Source organism: Myotis davidii, unplaced genomic scaffold (assembly GCF_000327345.1).
Source record: "Myotis davidii unplaced genomic scaffold, ASM32734v1 scaffold442, whole genome shotgun sequence".
Lineage (NCBI taxonomy): Eukaryota > Metazoa > Chordata > Mammalia > Chiroptera > Vespertilionidae > Myotis > Myotis davidii.
Window position 1 is genome coordinate 2,051,057 of NW_006293530.1, and position 8,850 is coordinate 2,059,906.

The 8,850-nt window shown below is 37.9% G+C and overlaps 1 pseudogene; it reads right to left on the bottom strand.

Moving 5' to 3' along the window:
- Positions 1 to 647: 647 nt before the first annotated feature.
- On the bottom strand, positions 648 to 7,735 carry LOC102769414 (annotated as a pseudogene).
- Positions 7,736 to 8,850: the final 1,115 nt, after the last annotated feature.

Here is an 8,850-nt window from a genome sequence, read left to right on the forward strand (position 1 = left end):
GTAATACCACTGACCATTCCTGGCTATAGAGCACAAAGCATTTCCACATTTTCTATTGTATTTCAGGACATTTCTTCTTTTAGACCCTTGGCTATTCTCTCTCATCCTTTTATCGGAGGATTGTCTTAGGGCTCAGTCCTTGAAACCCTTCTCTGTATACTCTTTTTAAAGTTTTCTCATTTAGTTTCCTAGGCCTCCAATAATACATTTTCTGTAAGAGCAGGTATTTTTGTTTGTTTTTATTTTGTTTGTGTTTTACTGATATAGCCCTTGTGTATATACTAGAGCAGTGGTTCTCAACCTTCCTAATGCCATGACCCTTTAATACAGTTCCTCATGTTGGGTGACCCCCAACCATAAAATTATTTTCGTTGCTACTTCATAACTGTAATTTTGCTACTGTTATGAATTGTAATGTAAATATCTGATATGCAGGATGTATTTTCATTGTTACAAATTGAACATAATTAAAGCATAGTGATTAATCACAAAAACAATATGTAATTATATATTGTGAAATATTTATTTCTAATTACAAATCAATGAAATTTTGTCTTGAAGCAGGGTGTAGCATGGGTAACAGTCTTAATATAACAACAGTAAACTACATTGCTACATTTTGTGACAGTACGCGTAAAAAGCCAACATCAGTGTGAAGGTTGAGATTGCTTCTTTCTCACCAGATCAGAAACTCTCGGGGCAGTCTTTGCAAGAACACAACAAAGATCATCTTCCACAACAAGTCTAACTTCTGTATTTAGACTTGATCACAAACAAGCTGGAAAACCCTGTTTCACAAAGATATGTTGTTGGAAATGGAAGAAGAAGGCACAACACAGTTTCAGACAGAACAGGATATTACTGCAAACACTTGATCCAGAATTTTGTAACTGTCATTGAAGAGAAATCAGTTCTCGCTGCAACGTTGTTAATAAGTTCAGTGAACTCCTCTTGTGCTGTCTCAGGAACATCTTCAACTTTGTGAATGGGCTTCTGGCAAATGCAAATGGAGTGTCAGGTAGATTTGGAAAGTACGATGAAATTTCGTCTGCAAGCATGTGCAAGTGTTCTTTCACAGAAATTATCATCATAATCCTTTTGTCTAGTTCAATGTCATGTTCCTCAAAGAAAGCAGATAAGGTAGGCAACATATAAATTTTATTTTCATACATTTTTTTTTTTTTTGCCAAAGCTGAAGTTTCATTTGGAATGATCGGATCTTTTCAGACAAATCGAGGCATGTTGTATTTGGACCTTGCAGTGATAAATTTAACTCATTCAAGATGGCAAAGATGTAAACCAAGTAAGCTATTTTCTGCAGTTCACTTTTATCGCCGAAAAGTGCTTCCAACTGTGGTCTTGCTTTCTGATTAAAAAACGTTTGAGTTCACCATGAAGCTCTAAAACACGTTTTAAAATTTTTCCTTTTGACAACCATCTCACTTCAGTGTGAAAAAGCAGAGCATTGTTCAGTGCATCCAACCCGTTGCATGGTTGCTAAAACATTCGACTGTTTAAAGTGCTCGCCTTTATAAAACTGACACAACTTATGGCACTTTTCATTACTTCTTGTAACTCTTGTGGCAGTGTCTTCATTGCTAATATTTGCCGATGAATCATACAGTGAGTTCTGATGACCTTTGTTGACTCATTCATTACCAAATGTTGAAATCCAGATCCACATCCTAGCATAGCTGGAGCACCATCTGTGCAAACACCACAAACCTTTTCCCAAGAGATCTTATGCTCTTTCAGAGATGAACCATGTCAAATACATCACGTGCACTAGTTGTCGTTTCATGAGGTTTGCAAAAAAGAAACTCATCTTTAAAGTCGCCATCTTTAATGTACCTCACGTAAACCAGTAACTGTGAACAGTTTGCAACATCTGTAGATTCATCAAGCTGGATACTAAATATTGGAAGTGGAGCAGATTTAATTTCCTGGATTACCTGATCAAGAATATCAGCAGACATGTCATCTATTCTTCTGCAGACAGTGTCCTTAGAGAAGGAAATTGCACTCAATTTCGAAACAAATTCGTCTCCGATCATAACTCGAACAATGTCTTTGGCCGCTGGCAACAGTAAATCCTCAGCATTTCAGTGTCTTGAGAGGCTTGGGTGTCCCGGTAGGAAGGGTGAAAGGTTGTAACTACTCCTTTGAGGGTGATCACCGAGGTCGTTGGTTTGCACTGTCGGCTGGGCAGCGCCATGGCGGTGAGTTTTTGTGGGAAGAGAGCTAGGCTGGGGCCTAGAACCGGCTCATCTGTGTGTTTTGCAAAAACTAGAGGCTCCATGTGGTAGCCACTGTCCTGCAGGGAAAATCCTTTATTCTAAAGAAAGGGGAAGACTTGCCCTCAAAGCTTGAGGCGTGGCTGCTGTGAGGATGTGCCCTTTCTTGTTAGCGGATGAGGCAGGAACTGATGTCTTTCCCTTTACAGACTATTTAATGTCATGTGTGTTACTGCACCTGAGTTTCTAAAACCGATTTGGAGAGAGGAGGTTGTAACATTGATTCCTCCTTTCAACAAAAAATTGAGCGCATCCCGGTTAACAGACAGAAATGACTGCATTGGTGTTGCTTATATGTGTGTGGGCTACCTGCTAAAACACATGGTGTGACATGTCAGGTGTTGATAAGTGCTAAAGAAAAAACTAGAGCTGGAAGCGGGACTAGGGAGTATGGGTGGGGGAGGGTTGCAATGTTAGAAAGTTGACCAAGAAAGGCTTTGTTGAGAAGGTGGCATTGTGGCAAAAAGGAGGTAGGGAGCAAGCCATGCAACTACATGTGTGGGGGAAAAGATTTCCAGGCAGAGGCAAACATGAGCGTGAAAAGTAAGGAGGATTGTATGTCTAAAGGACAGGGGTCCAGGGGGAGATGATGATGATGATGGATGTGTGTTTGTGTAGAGGGCTAGGCTTATCAGTGGTCACGCCAGGTACTTGTATGTGGGTGTATCTGCGTGTGGGCGGATCCACCTGGAGACAGATAGAGGAGCGGTGTCTCAGTTCTTAAGACCATCGAAAATATGTGTTTTCCAATGGTCTTAGGCGACCCCGGTGAAAGGGTCGTTCAACCCCCAAAGGGGTCGCGACCCACAGGTTGAGAACCGCTGTACTAGAGCTTGGCACTCTTTTTTTTTTTTTTTTTTTTTTTTTTTAAAAAAGTTTTTTTTAAAACCTGGTTAAATCTTCACCCGAGGATTTTTTCATTGATTTTTAGCGAGAGTGAAAGGGAGGAGGAGAGATAGAGAGAGATATTGATTTGAAAGAAGCACACCCATTTGTTTCCTCCCACAGGGGCCCTGACCAGGGCTAGGAATCGAGTCTGCAACCAAGGTACATGCCCTTGACTGGAATTGAACCTGGGTTCCTTCTAACCACTGAGTCAAACCAGCTAGGGTAGAATAATTTTTTAATAAATGCATTTGTTTTTTAATTCATTTGTAAATGTCTGTGATGATTGATCTGAAACTCTAGCCCTGACCTCTCCTTTAAACAATAGAAACATCATATATGCCACTGCCTCTTTCTACTCAGGTGTCTTTTAAGAATTACAAGTTAACCTTTTGAAAACTAAACTCCAAATATTCCCTGACTAAATTCTCTACAAATAAGTAAATGGCAAATTCATATTTCCACTTAGTAATAGCTAAAACTTCGAAGTCATCTTTGATATCTCTTTCTCTCACTATAACTGTAAATATTCAATATACATGAATTTCTAAATTATAAAGAAAAAATTAGAACAGCATTACATAGGAGTCAGTGATGGACTGGGAATGGAGATAAATATTTATGGAATGATGGAAATGTGATATATATATTTGTTTATATGTATGCATATATATGATTTTTAGCGAGAGTGAAAGGGAGGAGGAGAGATAGAGAGAGATATTGATTTGAAAGAAGCACACCCATTTGTTTCCTCCCACAGGGGCCCTGACCAGGGCTAGGAATCGAGTCTGCAACCAAGGTACATGCCCTTGACTGGAATTGAACCTGGGTTCCTTCTAACCACTGAGTCAAACCAGCTAGGGTAGAATAATTTTTTAATAAATGCATTTGTTTTTTAATTCATTTGTAAATGTCTGTGATGATTGATCTGAAACTCTAGCCCTGACCTCTCCTTTAAACAATAGAAACATCATATATATGTATATATATACTGTAAATATTCAATATACATGAATTTCTAAATTATAAAGAAAAAATTAGAACAGCATTACATAGGAGTCAGTGATGGACTGGGAATGGAGATAAATATTTATGGAATGATGGAAATGTGATATATATATTTGTTTATATGTATGCATATATATGACATATTGCATAGATTTGCATGTTGTAATTGTATGAAACTATATCACACTATAAGTATGATTTTGCAATTTTCTGCAATTTGCTTTAAGTTTCTTTAGATGAGCAGAAGTGCAGTAGTCCCCCCTTATCCACAGGTATACATTCCCAGAGCCCCAGTGGAATCCTGAGACCATATACTAAACCTTATATATCCTAAGAGTCTTCAGCTTTCTGTCCTGTTCTACAAATGTTGGGTTTGCCACTATCACATAAGTCAATTCTTTGAAATCTCATTGCTCCTATTGTTTCTATTCTCTGGAGAACCCTGACTGATGGAAGGTCTCAGTGAAGACCTCATTCTCAAAGTTCTAGCTTTTTTCTACCACCTCCTTCAATCAGAAGCTGCTCTAGGTCAGAGCTGCAGACTCTATTAAGCAGAAAACTTTTTCCAGCCTTTCCTCCAAATTTTGTCTTTAGGTCTAAAGAGAAGTACTTTTCTTCCCCTTCAATACATTAGAGTGGAAATCTTGGTCCCACCCATATTGCTGTTATTTCTAGTCCTGATCACAATTTTGAGTCTTCATCCTCAAATTATTTATCTTGATTTTGAGGCTGGATCTATCTTCTTTCCAGCAGTTTTATAGTTTACTACTCTCTGTAATATATTCTGTGCATCAAAATATGCTTAATTGTCTTCCCGATACATTCTTTATCCAGAGTTACATGTCTATACATTTAGGAAAAATTATTATTTTACATTTTCAGATATATAACTCTAAATTTCCCACTAAGTAGGCTCTTCAGGTTTTCTTTCTATTATAAATGTTTGCAATGAAATAAGAGTTTGAGATGAATGTTTACAGTGGTGAGTCATTTCAAGGATGAATTTTAGAAAATGGTTGACCAATAAGAGCTGATAAACTATGTACTCTATTCTCTCAGTGTTTTATTTCTAATGTCTTGTGTGCAGAGCATAAGAGCACAGTCTGCTGATAATGGGAATGGAACATTTAATTGGGGCTATAAAATGATTTGAGACTCCTCAAGGTTAACTCTCTCTATAAGCCAGGGTTCTACGTTTAGAGAGAAGGAAAATTGTAGATGTATCTATTGGGAATTTACTGTGGGTAATGCCAAAGGATGAAAGAAATACACATTGAGGCTGACATTGGAATAAAACCCTCTGCAGAATACTTACAGGAGGAATAGAGCACATAGATTTGTTCCTAAGTTGGGAGAAACCACAGACTGCTAAACAAATGAGCACAAAGCCTGTGGATAGCATGAGGATGGAGGTTGTCAGGTTTGCCTGTCTCAACATGATTTTCAGAAATATCATCTGTGAGCGAGGTCAGGCTTGTGGTCCCCACAGAGAGAAAACTGAGATGTGAATTTGTCGGTCCTGCCTCACCAGTGTTTGGCGCTGGAGCAAAAACTCAATTCTTGGCACTTAGTTTTCACTGAAACCTCAAAACAGTCTATTTCTAAGGCACATGGAACAGTCTTTTCCCGGAATCAGTCACATGAGTAACCCAGAAAAGGACCGGCTGGATGGTACCAGAGTGTAAAAACTGGGATCCCCTTTGAGAAACAGCCATGATTGATGACCTCTGGAACTGTCCGCTTGCTGCTTACATTTCTTAAAAAGGTTAAGAATTCAGATATTTCTAATTTTATAATGATTGGTACAAACTGCATCTTTTCTAATATACTTGCTGTTCTCAAGTTTTCATGAGTGGGGCTCTTCAAGTTTACTCATTTTTAATATTTTATACCCTAACAACAGCAATGTTTATAAAATGATGTATATTGAAATATGAGGCTTATTAAAGGTATAATCTCTATGCTCTTTTCAATTAAATGCATTGAAACATGGTGGTAACTTGTGTCTCCTAAGAGAGTTAATGTAGCCGAAGTGGGATTTGTAAATTCTCCCACCCTTAGGATTAATGATATATTATACCATGATATATCTCTGATATATCTCATGGCATATTTTTTATAATATTCCTCTCACCCCGAATAATCTGATATATTATTTTTGCAGTAGCATTTTATTATCCTATTTTATTGAAATCACACAAAACTAAAGGGAGATACATACATTTACTTTAAATATGTTGTACCCGAGTATGGAAAATGTGCACAGCTCTTACAAAAGCCTGAGGTTCAACTTTTCAAGGTGACTCTAATCTACGTTTCCACAGAAAATGAGAATATATATCGTCATAATGGGTTTCTATGGTAACTCTTTTTCATGCTGAAAATAAACTAATAAATCTCATCAGAAGATTGCCCTTCATGGGCTTTGGGCAAATAACTGTGTCTTTTTATTTATCAATTCTGAAAGTCCTTCAATATTTATTATTCTGATCTTTGCTCATTCATAGAAGCCAGAGGGATTCAGGTTGTCTGAGTCTCTGTGTACCATGAGGCAACATGCAGCCAACTGAGCAAGTTAGATAAGTGGTCTAACTAGGAAAGAATAGGTCTGAATTAGTTATACTGTATTTCAGGGCACACTGGTGCTAGGAACCAAGATTTCTATTACAGATGAAGGCATGGAAAGAGGCTAGTTATGAATGCTGGAAATTCCGAGTAAAGAGAGAAGATCCTCTTACTACCTATTGGCCTTTAATTTCCACAAAAATGTCTGTGTTATGATATTTAATTACTATAATAAGTAACAATATTCACATTTAAAACATACACAAGGCACTTTCAGATTTTTATTATCCATGTTCCAAAACCAGGTGCCTACAGGGCAACAATCCAAAGGTCTCTTTTGCTCAAACATTGCCCTGCATTTACCAGCGCGACAGACATCCAGTGCAAAATGGGAACAATGGGATTTCTCCTATCTCCTTGATGAGACTATTTGGAGAATAAATAAGGGATCGAGACAGAGTATTCCACCAGCCAATACACTTCTTGGTAGCTACTGCTGAAATGCCTGGTGCTTTCAGGTGACCTGAGCACATTTCCATGTCTCCCCAGTCTGGGGACTTGCTTCCAGAGTGCACAGTAATACCTGTGATAGACCAGGGAAAAGGCAGCAAAGCAAAAGACCTGTAACATTCCAGACAAATTGCTTCTGGTGATGAAGTTGTCTCCAGTTGAAGAACCTGAAAGCCGATCTTGGCACATTTAGACATGATATAATGTCTCATTATATTGTGGAAGGCATCTCAAGAAGGTAGTAACAGAATCCTCTGTAAAAGAAACGGTCCCCACCACAATCCTTTTGTTAGCTTTTTAAAAATATGCCTCTCAATTACTTTGGAACTGCTCTCACTCAGAGGTGAGGCTATGGCCCCTTCCCTTGCATCTGGATCAGAAGACATGCAGTGAGTCCTGTTAGGGTGCTCACTGAACGGTGGGATGTCACCAAAGCACTCATACTTGGAGCTGTGGGTTCCCATGGCAGACATCTGACTATCCTATAGCCAATTTGTTGTGAAGAAGCCAACCCAGATGGAGATGTGACATCAAGGGGCTCCTGTCAGCTGCCCCAGCTGAGCCTACCCTTCCGGCCCACCCATCCCAGGCCACAAGCCAGTGGACACAACAGCCTTCATATTAGTTTAATGACCCCAACCTTTGTGTCTTCCTAGTAGAGGTATAAAAGAGTTGCTTTTAATTTCAGTTCTAGGGTAATTTGCCTAGGAAAAAGTAAATGCTATTGAAATTTTTCTATGGAGGTGAAATAGTGAGATTTTCATTTGTCTTGATGCCTTAGTAGAATGAAGCTTTGGAAGTCTGTGTGTATGGGGTTGGGAAATCTTACATGCAAGAGAAATAAGTTGGTTGTTGTGTATCTCAAAGTCACAGCAGTTTGGGGTGTTTGTTTTTACCTTAGTCAGAGGCTGTTTATTTTTCTTAATTTCTGAAGTTCCTGATTTTTGGCAAGCTTTTTATTACTGTTACTTAACTGGAATGTAAGGAACATATATTTATGGTATAGCTAACTCTGGGATCAAAGTATAGAAGTGATTATGGAGGATCCTCAAAATGTAATTAACTTTCTTTTCATTCTATTCTATTTTATTTTTTTAATATTAATTTGGAAAAGCAATAGATTTTATTGGTCCAGAATTGATATTATTTACTTCTCTGCTTAATTTTATAAAATAAACTCTCTGCAGATTTTTATTAAAGAGTATAAAGTTCACTTGTAGCTTAGACTTTTCTTAGAATTGCCTCCCAGGAAGAAATAAAATAGCAAACCAGAAATCATGAAGGCTCTAGAATTTGTAGAATTTTATAGTGCATTAGCATCCAGTTTTTATTGTTATTATCCAGCGTTTTTTGCCATAATTCTGATACAACCAATATGCATGATGTTTACATACTAAAATACTAAACGTTGATTACTGAAGACTAATTATATAATCTTGGATATATGGCTAATGTTAGCAAAATTTTACTGGCTTACAAGGGCTTGAATATAATGTTTGACAGCATGAACTGTAATTTCCCCATCTTCTCTGAAGTTCCTAGATCCAATGAAGTAGTGGCTTTAAAAAAATCAGTAATCACCTTGGAA